The sequence below is a fragment of the Aulostomus chinensis genome, chromosome 1 (genome assembly GCF_037954235.1).
Source record: "Aulostomus chinensis isolate RoL2024-O1b breed Wild chromosome 1, RoL_Achi_v1.0, whole genome shotgun sequence".
Classification (NCBI taxonomy): Eukaryota; Metazoa; Chordata; class Actinopteri; order Syngnathiformes; family Aulostomidae; genus Aulostomus; species Aulostomus chinensis.
The window spans coordinates 26,224,031-26,238,372 of NC_141320.1; the positions used below are offsets into that span (position 1 = coordinate 26,224,031).

At 46.1% G+C, this 14,342-nt stretch overlaps 1 non-coding gene across 1 annotated transcript; it reads left to right on the top strand.

The window, feature by feature from the left end:
- Positions 1-6,126: 6,126 nt before the first annotated feature.
- Positions 6,127-6,208, top strand: trnal-uag (transfer RNA leucine (anticodon UAG)). The gene has a single exon. It is a non-coding gene; the product is annotated as a tRNA-Leu (tRNA).
- Positions 6,209-14,342: the final 8,134 nt, after the last annotated feature.

Consider the following 14,342-nt stretch of genomic DNA (forward strand, 5'->3'; position numbering starts at 1 on the left):
TCTGGTAGAGTCACTGTTTAACTGGTGAATGAATTTCCAGTTGATTTTAGGAAACCTAGAAGTTCCTCAGGTGCCATCAATCTTAAGTCACTCCTTCACTTTGTGTGTGGTTCAAAGTCAGTGGTTTCATCAGAGCTCAACAACAGAACAAGCTGAAGTCTTCTGGAGAACGAGGGCACCGATCCCACCACCTCTCACATGCTAAGCTAGCGCTCTACCATTGAGCTCCTTCCTCTGCTCAGCAACATAACAGATAATGCAGGTTGACCTTCAGGCTGCTGGGAGGTCAACACCTGAAATATTTCCAGGATTCTGTTGTGTTGGTAGAAACAGTTTGAGGGAAGAAAACCCTCAAACATGATGATGTCATTATTAAAGGCTTTACTGCTCCAAACCTTTGCTTGTTCTTCTGAGGTTGTGAGAGGTTCTGAGTGATGAATGGAAACTGAAGGTTTAGGCATCAGTTCAAAGTAGCAGGAGCTGAAGGGGACATTTCAGATTTGTTGAAGTTGAGTCCGACTGCCTTCTTGTTCATGACGATGGTGATGTCAGAGTTCTTGCTCAGAACGATCCATGCTGTTCCTCCTATTAGTTCTGGAAAGTTGGAGCAAAACGTCATGCAGGGTCACAGGGTCACGTGTTTTGTGTTATCAGCAGATTTAATCTATAGAGTGAGTGACGTGTGGTGTGTTTGTCAGGAGCTTAAAGACCAAAGTTGTTGATGCACAAGAGAAGTAAACACGTCAAAGCTGCTTCATTTTAATGAGTGAAACTGAAAATTAAGAGAAGAGTGACAACAAAAATGGAGTCAAGAAGTCGTCTTCAAAACACACACACACACACACACACACACACACACAGTCATATACACTCTTCTCTTTATGTTGCCCCCTGCTGGACAATAGGTTTAAGGTTCATGTGGAAAAAAAGCAGACAATAAATGCGACTATTATTGAAATGTCGGCGACTTCATTCGATCTGAAAGTTCATTGTTGACCAAACAGACACTGATACAACAGCCTTAAAGTCTACCTCCATCGGCTAAAGATGCCCCTGGATCATAAAGCACAGCTCGACTGCTGGCTAACATGCAGGCGTGGGCCTATCACTGAAATCAGCAGTCATGAAAAACTGTGCTAGGCCTCCAGACCCAAGCTTGAAGAGGTTTGAAAACTGGACCCAGGAGAATTTTAACTGAAAACCCCTGCTCAAGAGGATCTGAGGGATGCATGACTGCCCTCTGTTGACCCGTTTAATACAGGAATATCTGAGAAGTACTGAGGACGGCAAAGGGTGCTGATTGGCCAGCAGCCCCACACAGGTCAAAGGTCACCCCTCACGGCGGACCAGTTTATTATGATAGTCACGACACCATCCGTTACAGTTGGTTGGGTTCAGGCTCTTCAGCGCTTCTTATTTTTCCGTGAGCTCCTCCAGCTGCTGGTCCGTCTCTCCCCTTTTCTTTCTCTTCTGCTTACTTTTTTGTTTCTTTGTTCTTTAACTTTAAACAGAACTTCTCCTCCCCCCTTTTCACGGTCACAATACTGTTGACCTCCCGTGAGCCTTGAATCTCCATCCTGACCAGTGGAGAGAAACCACCTTGTGCCTGAGAAGAGCATCATGAATCCCAGTGGGAGCCACGGTCGTTGAGGTGGAGGCTTGGTAGGCCGTCCCCCCACCAGGTCGTTGGAGAGGTTCCGTACATTGATGAGAACAATCCAGCTGAGAACGTGAGCAGGTCCTGTTGGTTGTCGTGCTGTCACAGTAACAAAGACCAGTGCTGCATCTGTTCAGGCCTCAACTCCTGTCTCACTGCCAGCTCCACCTGACTCCTCAGACTCTGCTCAACCTCCATTCAGGAGTTTTCTTTGTTTGGAGGTCACTGACCCTTCATCCTGAACACCTTCTCACCTGCTACCTTTGCCGTCCACTTGAGTCTCAGATAAATCTTGTGATTCATGTCTGATCCTCCATGTGCCTTCATTGCTTTACTGGTATTATTACTCTGTCTTACGCGCTTCCTTGTTTGTATTCAATCCTCTTAAAATTCCAGGAAGTGTTTCAACTGGTTTTTATATTTGTATGTAAGTCTCTGACCCTCAAAGAACTCACTGATAAGCTGGAACCTGAGACTGAGCGTTTCTCATTGGACTCTAAATTACAACCAGCGGTGCCCTGAGTAACAACTGTGTTAGCATCCTAAAGCTACATCATCACCACCAGCTGATCAAGTCACTACTCTGTACACAAGTCACTGTAACCTAGCAAAGTTGAACCTAGAGGAAAAGTACAGTTGAAGCCAGATGCAAACAGATGTTGATGTTTACTCTGTAGTCCTGGCAGCAATTGTCCTTGGAGACGTCACTCCAGACACTCGCAGAGCTGACAGAGATGGTTTGACACAACTCATGATGTTACTGCACTGCAACAGTAACGGACCATCGATGGCATCGTGGTGATGGAGGAGGACAAAGAATTCTGTCATCAAGTTTTGTTCATGTTTTGTAAATGTTCTTCTTGATCTCAGCATTTAGTCTTTGATGTCACAGTGACAGAACGGACCAAACCTGCCTGTGTCAGAGGAAGCAGAATGACATCAGCATCACGACATTCAGAGCCTTCAGAAACGTGGTGATGGTTTCACCAAAGAGGGACCAGTTCAGTAAATGTGGTCAGGCTGCTGAGAGTCTGGGTTCAAGATGGAGTTCAGGGTTTTAGCGACTCAGAAAAACTGTTTGTGGCTCAGAAAGCAGAGGAGGGCTGATGAAGAGACCTCAGCCTGACTTCACAATGAGTGTCATCAAGGAGGAGGAGGTAGTAGACATCACATGGGGGGGGGGGGTAGAGCAGCAAGAAGAGAGAGAGGAGGAACAACTTGTTTGAATAAAACAAAGACAAACAATCAAAGCGAGTCAGAGCAGAGGGAGCGGCCCTGAGGAACAGTTAGTGGTGGAGTTTGATGATCCATCATTCATCTCCTTTAAATGCTGTCAGGGAGGGAGAGCTGTCTGCTGCTGGTGGTGTTCATTCCTCAGTGGGAGCCTCTATGGTTCATATTCTACTGCCCTCTGGTGGTGAGGCAGTTGGGATGCAGGTGATCTGCTGGTCTGGTTGAACGTGAGTGGACAGAAACCTTGTTTAGGTGACTGGGAGTTCCTGACTGTGGTGAGCTGCCTTGCTTCTCCTCAGGTCTTCATGGTGGCTTTCTGCTGGACTGTTGTTGAAGGGAACATGGCATCCTATCATTTTCAGCTCTGACATCTGGACAGTGGACAGATGTGACATCATCATGGTCTCACTGCCTGCTTTGTTCATGGATCAATGGAACGTTGTGTTGGAACCTTTATTGTAGAACTGCTATGAGCTGAGAGCTCAGTGTTTGGAGGAACAACGCAGCTCCACATGGGACTGATGTGATGAAGAGGTTTTTATTGAGCTGAAGCTGGAGAGCAACAATCAAAATGGAGCAGCAAACATAATGTCTGGTCTCTCTCTCTTCTCTTCCCCACCTCTCTGTCTCCTCTCCTCCCTCACCTCCATCTCTCTCCAGCCCTTTTTAGACAGAAAATGTGCCAAATTTGCCGTCTTGTCTGTGTGAAATGGAGGCGTAATATTCCTCTTTTTGAAAAGACACCCCTTGGTGGGCATCAACACTTAATGTGATGTGCAGCTCACACAACCTCAGTCATTGACAACGCAATGACTGAGGTTGGCAGAGCGGGGCAACAACAGACTCTTGAACTGAAACCCAAGATGGAAACCATCTTGGAGCAGTTGGCCGCTCTGCAAAGAGGAGAGTGATGTTGAAGACCAGAAATTTAACTTTACAATTTGGATTGGACTGAAAGAGAAGACAGATTGGAATGTGTGCTCCTCCGCCCAAACCCACAGCTTCCTTATCGGCTGCCCCATTGTTTATCCTCCAGGAGAACTCCTTCTGCCTTGGTGACGTAAATGGCGGGTACTATCCTCCCCTCCCCTTCCCCCGTGTGTTCCTGACCCCTGCCTCTGCCCTCTCCACCTCCCTCGGGGTGGCAGCGCCGACCTTGTAGTCTGGCTGCAGGCCTCACTCTCACTTGCCTCCATTGGGACAACGGACTGTTCAAGTTCAGCGTACATACACAACAAATGTATATGTGCTGTCGTTAATTCTGAAGTGTACCATTATTACGATTAAACTGTGCATTCAGGGAACATTAAAGTGGTTTCAATCGTATTCATCAGGTTGATTTCAGTTTGTAGACGTTCATGATAAATCTTCTATACAAACCAAAGTTAAACACGGTGTTCCTCAAGGTTCAGTGCTGGGGCCGATAGTCTTCACTTTATATATGCTTCCTTTAGGTCATATTATTGGGAAACAGTCCATAAATTTCCATTGTTACACAGATGATACTCAATTATATTTATCATTAAAGCTGGATGAAGGCCAGCAGTTGTCTAAAACTCCATGTATGAGTTCCATCTAGGCTGGACTTTTGTAATTCTTTATTATCAGGCTGCACCAACAAGTGGTTAAAGACTCGACAGCTGCACATGTATTGACAGGAACCAGGAAGAGAAACCATCGTAACAATAACATACACTCATGTAAGATAGTCTGAAGACACTCAAAGATAATTCAGTGTTTGATCAGTGATCAATACGTCAATACAAAGATCAGTAAGTGGTACCAGGTGGATCTTTCCATGGTGACCTCAGAGAAAATAAGATCAGCCCTCTCACCGTCATATCCAATGATGGCTCCATTATGTCAGGTTAACTGAGTTCATTTCCTGCTGCATTATCTCAAAAACGCTTTCTTAAACCAGAACCTCCAAGTTGGGTCTGAACGACCATGATAAATTGCACTATCTACTCAGTTTGAGTCACACCAACACAGAATGGACAAAGGACATTTTTCTGTTGTGTTGTTTCATGTTTTCCTGATCTGGGAAGCTTTTGCAAGACAAATGTCTCTCAAGTGTGTGTTCTCCTCATGAGTGTGTTTACATGCAGGCTTCCTCTTGTGACAACTGATGTCATTGGAAACCATCTTGAGGACATTTGGAGAAAGTTCAATCTTTTAGCTGCAGGTACAGTGACTTACAACACTGCAACAACAACAAAAACACCCCTCCACAAACACTCTTGTCCAACATTTGTGCCCAAATTTTCTCCTCATGAGGCATCAAATCACTACAAAAACTGCCATTAAGTTGATCTGGTTGGCACTGGTATTTGTTCTTGCTGCATCATCGTCCAGCCTCCAACCAGAGGTCCCTCAGTTATCATGGAGCCACAGGTGGAGTCTGGATTCTTTTCTGGAATGAGACGGCAATGAGAGTCCTGCCAAGTGACATCACTGACATGAATGGATGACTTCAGTCACATGACTGGATGACTTCAGTCACATGACTGGATGACAGTGTAGATGCCAATATAGAGGTTGGGGAAATCGTCTCTGAGAATCCAGCTTGAAGCCACGCCCTCCTTGTCCTTCAAAAACCCAAACAGCGACCATCAGTCTCCCTCCAATCCTGTACTTGGTTCAATGTTGCTGTTCCATTTTGCAGCAGTAGGTGTCGCTGTGATACCAGGTTCAGTTCAAGAGTCCCAACTCCAGCTCATGTTGGTGACCTCAGTGGCAGGTAAAATGGTGCTTCAGTGGATCATGTGATCAACTCATGTGTGTCCTCACTGCTCCACAGGTCTGTCAAATGTTCTGTAAAATAGTTGGACCCAGCAGAGCTGCTAGATTAGGAGTTGATGGAGTCGTTGCAGATACCAGGGTCCAGTTCCATCCTCACTACCCCTGGTGACCATGTCAAAGTGTCCTTGAGTAAGATACTGAACCCCTAAATACTTCTGATGAGTAGATTGGCTCCTTGCATGGCAGCCTTCAGCATCAGTGTGTGAGTGTGTGTGAATGAGAGGACATTGTTCAGCTCCTTGAGTGCTGCTGAGGTAGAAAGGCTCTGTACAAATAGAGTCCTTTTACCATTTCTTTCCTGCTTCTAGCAGCGCTGTTGTCACTTCCTGTGACCGTGGAGGAAAGGGGTCCCCCTTCAGAATAAGTTTGATATCATGATGTTACTTCCTCTTCAACATGCCTTTAGCAGACCAACTCACTAAACTGCACAGTGAGGTAGTGTGGCCGAGCGGTCTAAGGCGCTAGATTTAGGCTCCAGTCTCTGAGGAGGCGTGGGTTCAAATCCCACCACTGCCATCATGTCCCAAGTCACTGAAGAGGTGTGGCAGGTTTCTCACAGCCTCTCCTCTCTCTTCCACTGGTATCTTCCAACCTGTGACCAGAAGAAGAATCCTCCTGTGAGTCCTGGTAGTCAGAGCATTGCTGCTCTGACTACCAGGTTACCTCCTGGTGATCAGGGTAAAGTCAATGGGGAAGTAGTCAGTTGTTCATTTTGTTTTATGACAGAGGCCTCATTGTGAATTAAATAATTCGATTTCTTTACTTGACGTTTCACGCTGTTTCGACTAAAAAAGGCCAGTTCCTGGAGAAGATCTTCCAGGGCGTCCAGGTTAAAGCGGTGCCCCAGCTGGCACCAGGCGCTGACCCAGGTCCTGCATGGGAGATACTGTCAGTTCTGTTCTGCCCTGCTCACAACCACAGGCTGGTGTTGAGGCCTGCAGCAACCAGGGCCCCAGTCACCAAGAGTATAAAGGCTGGACATTGTGGCAGTGGGAGGAGTCAAAATGAAGACAGACCAATGTGAGCAGGACGTTACTGGAGAAGTCATCCATCCACTTTCTATTCTTATCCTTTAAGGGTCACGGGGGGGGGGGTGATCCCAGGTGACATTGTTCAAGAGGCAGGGTTCACCCTGGACAGGTCACCAGTCCATCCGGAGAAATGAGGTGGTCGGTATCATGCAACCTAAACTAAAACATTAGTCAGATCAAATTCAGATTAAAGCAAGAGTCTCCAGATCAAAGTCAGAATTCCTGATGATGTCATCAGGGCTTTGACAGTAGCTAGAATTCTGTCTTTGATCTCAGGAGGACATGAAAGAAACCCAATTGAGGAAAGTAGAAGAGAACATTCAGCTTCATTAGAAACACTTGAACTGTTGAACAGTAGAATTTGTTTGAAACAGTTTACAACACTGAGTGACAGGATTGAAGAGGGGAGAGTTTTCTACTTTAAATTTAATTCTAACTTCAAAGTCAAGTCAAGTCAATTTTATTTATTTTGTGCCAAATCCCAACAGAAGTTATCTCATGACACTTTACAAGTTTATCTAATGAGACAGGTACCCTGGAAGGTATCACCTTGGCCCCCCAGCACCACCCTAAGGAACCGAGGAGGTCTCTTTGATCAGGATCTGTCCTTTCATGCCCACATTCAGCAAATTTCAAGGACTGCTTTCTTTCATTTGTGAAACATTGCTGAGATCAGACACATCCTGTCTCAAAAAGATGCAGAAAAACTAGTCCATGCCTTTGTCACTTCCAGGCTGGATTACTGCAATTCCCTCCTATCAGGCTGCACCAGGAGGTCCCTAAAGACTCTCCAGCTGGTCCAGAACGCTGCTGCCTGACTAGAACTAGTAGAAGAGACCATGTCTCTCCTGTACTGGCCTCTCTGCATGGCTCCCTGTCAAATTTAGAAGAGAATTCAAAATTCTCCTTCTACCATCGAAGTCCTCAACAGTCGGGCTCCTTCATACCTGACAGAGCTCCTAGTCCCCTATTATCCAGCTAGAACCCTTCACTCCCAGGATGCGGGGTTACTGGTGGTTCCTAGAGTTTCTAAAAGTAGACTGGGAGCCAGAGCCTTCAGCTATCAGGCTCCCCTCCTGTGGAACCGTCTCACAGTTTCAGTCCAGGATGCAGACACCCTCTTGACCTATAAGAGCAGACGAAAGACCTTCCTTTTTGATCAGGCTTATAGTTGGGCTGCTTAGGCTGGCCCTTAGATATGCTGCTAAAGGCTTAGACTGCTGGGGGATCTCCCATGGTGCACTGGGCTTCTCTCTCCTCCTCTCTGTCCTCCTATATTTGTCATACATAAATCATACTCATATGTATTACTAACTCGTCTCCTTCTCCAGAGCCTTCAGGCTCCCCTCATCCCAGATGTGGGTGCTGCTGGAGGAGGCTGCAGACCTGAAGAGGCTCAAGCTGCCACCCGTAGCTCCACCTGCTCACCGTCTGTCCATCAGTCTCTTCACTTCTCTCTCTCTTTATCTCTGTCCCACTCTTTCCTTCTGCATATCTGTCTTCCTCCATTATCTGTCTTTGTCTCTGCCCCGCTCTCCTGCTCTCTTTCCCCCCAACCGGTCAAAGCAGAAGGCCGCCCCCACTGATCCTGGATCTGCTCGACGTTCCTGTCTGTTAAAAGGAAGGTTTTTGTCGCCGCTGTTGCAGGATGTGCTGCTGGTGGAGAATTGTTGGGTGGAGGTTCATTGAAGGAGTTTGGTGCTGGACCTGCTCTACTAGTAAAGTGTCATGAGAGAACTTTTGTTGTGACTTGACACACACACACACACACACACACACACACATTCATTTCTTCCTGCCATGAACTCAGACTGTGTGTTTGGCAGCAGAGGAGGCAAAGGAGCTTCCCTGTGACGTCCCAACATCGCCTGGTTTCCTCCAACATGGAGCAGCCACCAAACTCTAACTTCAATGTTGGATCAAAGTCTACTACAAGTCTACTACACCAACTCAATAATACATCCACATGCATAATCAATCAATGAACCTCGCCTGTGATTGTACCCCCTCCCCCATCTGGGAGCAAAGGTTTGCACCTACAGCTCTTAAGGAGCTTCCTTGGGCCGCTCTCCCCTTTTGGCTCCACCCCCTTTAAGGAAACCACCAGGAAGAGGTGAGGACTGACCGTGACGACTGAAACTGCCACATTTACCTGAGACAAACTTGATCAACACTAAATACCAGGCCTTGCACAGTGACTCCCACTGACTGACACTGGGGTCTTCATTTTCCACAGGCAGGATGGCCGGTTCCCCTGTGCTTCCCAGGTCCCTCCCTGGAACACATGGCATAGAAAATGTTTCACATGTTTGCTGATTCAATAAACCTCACCATTAACATGTGTGTGTGCCCCTAATTTACATAAACTGTTCATACCAAGACAAATGCTACCTTCAATTAATCATTCGTGTCATGGAACCCTTGGTCTCCATTACATTGGTCAACCAGAGAAGCTTCAACTGGTGACGCTCATTCAACCATAACTTGTTCTGTTGATCAGAGGAGATGCTGGGTGATGAATGCTGATGTTTGTCCACTGCTGTGATAAAGTGTCCCCTGTTACTGAGATGAGGATGAACACCTGCTCAGGTCAAAGCTGCAATGAAGTCAAGTCATCACCCTGTAAAGCACCAAATAACAACAAAAGTTACACTTTACAAGTAGAACAGGTCCAGTTCAACACTCCCTAAATGAATTTACACCCAACAATTCTTCATGAGCTCTCGTGGCTTTTGGTACAGAGCCGCTGCAGGTCCAACTCAACCTCGCTAAGCCTCACCTCCAACACAACAAGAAAACTACATTTAACACACTTATCAGTATCACTAAAGGAGGCAGAGGAGGAACAAAACATGTGGCACCCTGAGCAGGAGAGAGGAGGACAAGAGGGAGAAGCCATCGTTAGCTTAGCGTGTTTACAAGGCAGAAAGACTGTTGCTACCAGAATGATGGTCTTTTAAACTTCAGCCAAATAAAGCAGTTAGGTATTAATTTTTGGTGGGTAATTAGTCAATGAAATAAGGAATTAGCAGGGAGGATCACACTTTAGCGAGCGCAATGAAGCAAGGCTCTACGTTCAGCAACACAGGAAAAGGACTTGAGGTCACAGGCTTCCTGCAACCAAGGTCAAAAATCCAGGACGGACGAAGGGGAGGACAACAAAGACAAAGACACAAGAAACAGAGATAATAACCATGAACTCCATAACAACCATAACAAATATAACCATACAGAACATATATAACAAATATAACAAGAAAAGCATTAAAAAATATGTCACCTCTGGTCAAATACTCTGATTTGCATTTGTGTCTGTCAGCATTTTCATTTTCATGTTAAAGCCTCCAGAATGAGGGGAGGGGTCAGGGGCAGTTTTCTGTGTTGTCTGCAAACTGAATTACAGGAAACCTGAACTTCCACAGTCAATGTATCCAACTGATGAATAATTGTTTGATTTATACATAGATAACTTGTAGTTATTGCCCACACACTCACACACACACACACACACACACACACACACACACACACACACACACACACACACACACACACACATTTTGTGAAATAACTCAGGAGTCATCAGGTGTTTTACTCAGAGGGATTCATTCATGATAAACGAGCATGGAGGAGACCCAGTAATCATCAACACAAGCGTCACATGAGCAGGTCACCACCCACTTTTATTGATTGGTTCTTGTAAGAATCACTCCTAACGCCATCAGGAGGTCATTTTTGTCCTGCCCTGTCTCAACTGTTGGAGCACAACTACAGCCTGAACTCTGCCACTACCTTATCCCTCCCTAACAACCTCATACAGACCCACTATCTGGACTAGCCTGACCCCCCTGACCCTCATCAGTCACTCCTAGTGCCTCACACCGGAGGGAATAGGAGCATCGGTGAGCTCTGACTGTTGGGATGCACATCCATGTGATGGAAGAGCTGTTTTAAACAGGGAATCATTTGACCTCTTGACCTGTGTGGGCAGGTAAGGAGGCACGATTCCATCATGAACAATAATATTACAAAACAAATGGGTCTTTAGCTTCTTTCTAAAGGTGTCCTCAGCGTCCTCATGTCCAGTGGGAGAGCGTTCCAGAGTCGAGGAGCTGCAACCTGGAAGGTTCCCTCTCCTTCAGTGAGGCTGAATCCCTGTGGTCAGGGAGGATAAGGGACCCCACAGGTATCACTAAAGTGCTTTAGACTGCAAAGCACTCAGCTAATCAAGCTGGGATCAACTGCTGTGGTGATCAAGGTATCATCATATATAACAAACAAAGAAAACAAAGTTGAGGAAAAGCACACAAAGAAAAAACGATGAACATAAACAGAACATCTTCTACACCAGATGTCACACGGCTCAGTAGACCTCTGGTTTGACCTGCAGCAGGTCCAGTCTCCAGGGTGCCCCCATCATTCTGCTTTTCAGTTGCAGGATATGCAGCAGAATCCCGTCGCTCCTCTGCAGAAGAACATATGAGAGCATCTGCTTGCTCTTCTCTGGCTGGACGTAGGGGAGAGTCTGCTTGCTCTTCTCTGGCTGGACGTAGGGGAGATTCTGCTTGCTCTTCTCTGGCTGGACGTAGGGGAGAGTCTGCTTGCTCTTCTCTGGCTGGACGTAGGGGAGAGTCTGCTTGCTCTTCTCTGGCTGGACGTAGGGGAGAGTCTGTTTGCTCTTCTCTGGCTGGACGTAGGGGAGAGTCTGTTTGCTCTTCTCTGGCTGGACGTAGGGGAGAGTCTGCTTGCTCTTCAGAAGTTTGCTGGACCTTCACTTGAAGGTCATGATTTTCCTCTTTCAAACAGCTTTTTAAATCATGAAGATTTCCCAGGATTTCCCACTGAGCACTGTTCCTTTTCTTCTTTTTTGTTCTCACTGCACATAGAAGACTCTGAACTTCACCGTTCAGACTGTCACTCTTTGTGGGGTCCTGGTCCTTCCTTGATTCAAGGTGGGCCAACTCTGCAGTGAAGGTCTCTGTCTCCTGAGATGCAGTAGAAACTCGTCTCCTCAAACATCCATTTTCTGCCTCTCTCTCCTCACTCTGGGACCTCAGCTGTTCAAGAGTCGCCTTCTTCTCAGTGAGTTCTTCTCTCATTTTGTTCTTCTCTGCCTGGATGGAGTTGAGCTCACACTTGAGGTCACACTTCTCCTTGTAAACCATCTTCACCTCAAGCTGAAGATTGTGGACTTGTGTGTTCAGGTCTCTGATCTGAGTCATGTTCTCCTCCCTCACAGATTCAAGGTTGCCCACCATGGCAGACATGTTCTCTACCAGCTGATATGCAATAATCTTCTCTTGTCTAAGACTAGAAACCTGTCCCCACAAATTCTGGTTTTCTGTCCATCTCTTGTCACACAGAGACTGAAGCTGATCAAGAGCACTTTTCCTCTCAGTCAGGTCTTCCTCAAGACATTTCATCTCCACCTGTTCTCTCTCCCTCAGAGACTGAACCTGGGTCAGCTCTTTTCTGAGCTCATTGTTCTCTCCATCAACCTTCCTCCCGTCACATTGAAGACTGTGGACTGTTGCGTTCAGATCTTCTATCTGAGTCTGGTTCTTGTCCTGGACCGTTTGGAGGTTGGCCACCACAGCAGTGAGGTTCTGTAGCTCCTGGATTGCTCTTTTATTCTCACGTTCAAGAGTAGAAACTTGTTCCCTCAAATTCTGGTTTTCTGCCTGTGTGTTGTCACACAGAGACTGAAGCTGCTCAAGGGCAGCTTTCTTCTCAGTCAGGTCCTCCTGCTCTGTCAGCCTTAGAGATGGAGGAGCAGGATCACATTGACCAGGATCATTCAGTGGATAAATCCAGCTCCTACTGAGATCCACCAGATCTCTGAATGCTCCAACTACACAATCCAATGGAGTCATAGCCTTCTGTCCTGGGTTGATCTGAAGATCTTGAGCCAGACTAAATCTCCTGGAACTGTCAAGTCTTTAAAGACCAAAACTGCCCCATAAATGTGGAGTCTGGATTCTTTTCTAGAATGAGATGGCAATGACAGTCCTGCTGAGTGACATCACTGACATGAATGGATGACTTCAGTCACATGACTGGATGACAGGGTAGATACCAATGTAGAGGTTGGGGAAATAGTCTCTGAGAATCCAGCTTGAAGCCACGCCCTCCTTGTTCTTCAAAAACCCAAACAGAGACCATCAGTCTCCCTCCAATCCTGTACTTGGGTTCAGTGTTGCTGTTCCATTTTGCAGCAGTAGGTGTCGCTGTGATACCAGGTTCAGTTCAAGATTCCCAACTCCAGCTCATGTTGGTGACCTCAGTGGCAGGTAAAATGGCGCTTCAGTGGATCATGTGATCAACTCATGTGTGTCCTCACTGCTCCACAGGTCTGTCAAATGTTCTGTAAAATAGTTGGACCCAGCAGAGCTGCTAGATTAGGAGTTGATGGAGTCGTTGCAGATACCAGGGTCCAAAGTCCAGCTTGAACCTGGTTTGTGCAGTTCTTTGTCAAGCTAGCAGCCATTCTTTTCACTGCCAAGCTAAAGTGAATTATGTCAACAAAGGTCAACATACAAAAGGATATTTCTGCTGTCAGTTCAAGATTTTGATCAAACTCCTTTTTCAGAGCTGGAACCTTCCTCTTGTGTCAGCTTCCTGTTCCCATCTCTATGGTAACGGTCAGTTTTGACCCACGTCTTCAATCAGCTGTCAAATAAACTAAAACAATTTTCTATCCTCCAAGTTGTTTCCATCTCTTGGTGACCTTGTTAGGCTTCCTTATCCATGGAAATATTGGTTTGAATATTTAGTTGTTGGCCTCTGGACCTTTTTTTAGTCACTAAACCCTCGATTTCAGTTAAAAAAATGGTAAAATGAACCTCAAGAAAATCCTTGAAATGAACCAAAGGTTGTTGTGTTTCCTGACCGTTACTGAGGGTGTTAGAACACATCTCTGACATGGACTGGTTTGATTTAGTATTCATTTTAACATCATTAACTATTGGAACATCCGTGGTGTGATGGGTCAGTTTAGACCCTCATAAATTTACTTCAAGAAAAGGTAAAAAAGTCTCTTTTTCATCAACAGAACTTTAATACAAACACAAAATGAAAAGCAGAACAAGCCAGAACCCAAAATGTGGATTTGGAAGGTCAACAAACAACAACCAGTAAAAAACAAAAACAGAGGAAAAGTCTCTGTGTGTAAGAACATGCATGTGTGTGTGTGTGTGTGTGTGTGTGTGTGTGTGTGTGTGTATGTTTGTGTGTGTTTAGATGTGTGTGTCAAAAACTGACCCACTTCTTTTGCCAACATGAGCCAACAGTGGTGGTGTCTCCAAAGAGGTGGAGCTCTGTCCTTCACCTGCTAGGTTCCAGCAGGCAGCTCAGGTCTAGTTTTCTTCACTGAGCCACCATGATGAGTTTCCTCTGAGAAGTTCTTGTCCAATGTCCCCAGTCTGAGACCCCAGCTCCACCACATGGACAGCCTCCTGGATGATGTCCTCAAGCAGCATCCCTGTTTGTCTCCTGGCTGCAGCTGGATGCCCTCACAACCCTTAGACAGAGACAACCAGCACTGGCATCATTTTAATGCCACCGTTCAACAGTGAATCTACTGGTTTCCTGTTTTTAGGAGCTGATGGGAGCTGCACAGA